Below are 2375 nucleotides of genomic sequence, written 5' to 3'. Positions count from 1 at the left end.
AAAATAAATCAATAAATCATGGGTGTGTGTGGTGTCTGTGTGTGTGTGTGTGTGTGTGTGTGTGTGTGTAGATATGTGTGTGTGTGTTGTGTATGAGTGTATGTGGTATGTGTATATGTGGTGTGTGTGTGTGGTGTCTGTCTATATATATGTGTTGTATATGTGTGTATGTGTGTGTGTTGTGTGTGAGTGTGTATGTGGTGTGTGTGTGTGGTGTCTGTGTATATGTGTGTGTTGTGTGTGTGGTGTCTGTGTATATGTGTGTATGTGTGTGTGTCTGTGTATGTGTGTGTATGTGGTGTCTGTGTATATGTCTGAGTGTTATTTGTGTGTGGTATCTGTGGTTATGTGTCTGTTGTGTGTGTGTTGTGTATATGTGTGTTTGGTATGTGTGTGTATGTGGTGTATATGTGCACATTTGTATATGTGTATGGGGAGGTATGTGCATGCACATGAATAGAAAGACCAGAGATCAAGCATGAGTGCTATTCCTCAGGAGCTATTGGCTGTGTTTTCCAAGGCAAGGGCTCTTGGTAGCCTGGAGCTCACTGAGTAGCTCCCTGGCTGGCCTGCTCTCCTGTCACAGCACTGGGATTACAGGTGTGCACCACCACAACTGACTTCTCTTGTTTTTCTTAGGGCTGCTAAGCACTGAGCTCAGCTCCTCATGTTTGAGAGCTAGACACTTTGCTGGCAATCTTGGCCTCCCTTTTATCTTTATAACTGGGTTACATCAGGGAAGAGAAGCTGACTAAATAACGTGTTTTAGAATGGTGTGCTCCGAGTCCCGTCAGAAAGAGTCTATTACAAGGCAGATTTCACATTATTAAGTGGAGCCAACACAAGGATAAACAGAGGTGTAGATATCCAGGGGAGCACAAAGTGATGGCCCAGCTCCATCTGCCCCTCCTACCTTTCAGCCTCTTCCTTTGCCCCTGTCACCAGGTTCCTGACACACTGCCTTCGTGGCGCTTTCTGTGTGGTCAAATTGGTTCCTGATTTTGGCCTTTGTCCCAATTGTTCCCAATGCTGGCCTCACTCTTTCTTTCCCCATCCTGTGGCGGCTCCTCCTGTTACTCTTCTCAGGAAGGGCTTTTCTGCACTGATTGCAGTGAGCAACTTGCTTGCTCCTTTGCTGGCTGCTGGCTGTTTCTTCCCAGTGGACTGATTGCAGCACACACTGCATGCTCCTCAGCTCTCCTTCTTCTCCTAGTGCCTATCTCACAGTCAGCACCTAGGACAGGGCCCAGGTGGGGGCCTGGTAAGAACTTGCAGGGGGACGCAGGAATGAACAGCACAGAGGCTGCTTATCATATACATAGAAAGACACGTGGGCCAGTATTCTCAGCTCTCTCTGGACTGTGTGACCTTGGAGAGAACCTGCCCTTTTGGATCTTTATTGCTTTTCTGACAAAATCAGGTTAAACTAGATCCATGAGATTCCTCGCAGAGGCTCATCCTGAGACTGTCCATTCGCTTCGAAGCTGGGCGGTCTGAGAAGAATTGACCCTTATAAGCAAAAGCAATCTTATAGATGGTGTGCGCATCAAAGCCCCAACCATCACAGGCTGCCGCTGATGGATCGGGACAGTCGGATAATAAATGAGAACAAAGAAATAAAGAATGACTTAATTTATACAGGGTGAGATGCTCCATTGTTTGTGGAACAGCTGCACACAAACACCACAGAACCTTTCTGATCAGTGGAAAAAGGGTAATAACAATTAAAGCACAATTATGGAAAAATGTCCACATTATTCCTTCCTGCATAATTTCAAAAGATTTCCATAAAATTTTCTTTTAGACCTTCCCTATCCCCTTTTCTGCTTTATATTTTATATTTGTTTTCCTCTCTTTTAAATGCTTTAGAAGAACCATGGGATGCCTCATGAATTTGCCTGCTGTCCTTGTACGGGGGCCATGCCAATCTCCTCCATATGGTTCTGATTAATACATGTGCTGTGGAAGCGAGCACAGGGCCCTTCCTCTTGGGAAGGACTGTGTTAGCAGACACTGTTTGCTGAGTTCTTTCTCTCTTTCCCTACCATATACCTTTCAGAATATAGTGTCTCAATGTTCTGCATTGATTCACTGTTGTTACCTCGATATACTACCTCAGACTGGAGAGCTAAGAACAACCCAAATGGATCCCTTTATTTTTGAGACAGTGTCTTTCTATGTGGTCTAGGTTGGCCAGGCCCAAAACTTGCTACGTAGATCAGGCTGGCCTTGAACTCACAAAGATCTACCCACTCTCTGCTGCTCCCCTCTGTCACACTGAAGAATGGGGTTGCAATAGGCCTACCTGGGTAATCTCGATTATTATCCCCGTTTGAAGTCGGGGGATTGGCAGCCTTCATGCCATCTGTTTCCTG

General features: G+C 45.6%; 1 non-coding gene across 1 annotated transcript; it reads right to left on the bottom strand.

Annotated features, from left to right (window-relative positions):
- Positions 1 to 1870: 1870 nt before the first annotated feature.
- Positions 1871 to 1975, bottom strand: LOC131912119 (U6 spliceosomal RNA). Its single transcript, XR_009379531.1, has one exon. It is a non-coding gene; the product is annotated as a U6 spliceosomal RNA (small nuclear RNA).
- Between the last annotated feature and the right edge of the window lie 400 nt (positions 1976 to 2375).

Source organism: Peromyscus eremicus, chromosome 5, assembly GCF_949786415.1.
Source record: "Peromyscus eremicus chromosome 5, PerEre_H2_v1, whole genome shotgun sequence".
NCBI classification, from domain to species: domain Eukaryota; kingdom Metazoa; phylum Chordata; class Mammalia; order Rodentia; family Cricetidae; genus Peromyscus; species Peromyscus eremicus.
This window is presented reverse-complemented; position numbering and strand designations above follow the sequence as displayed.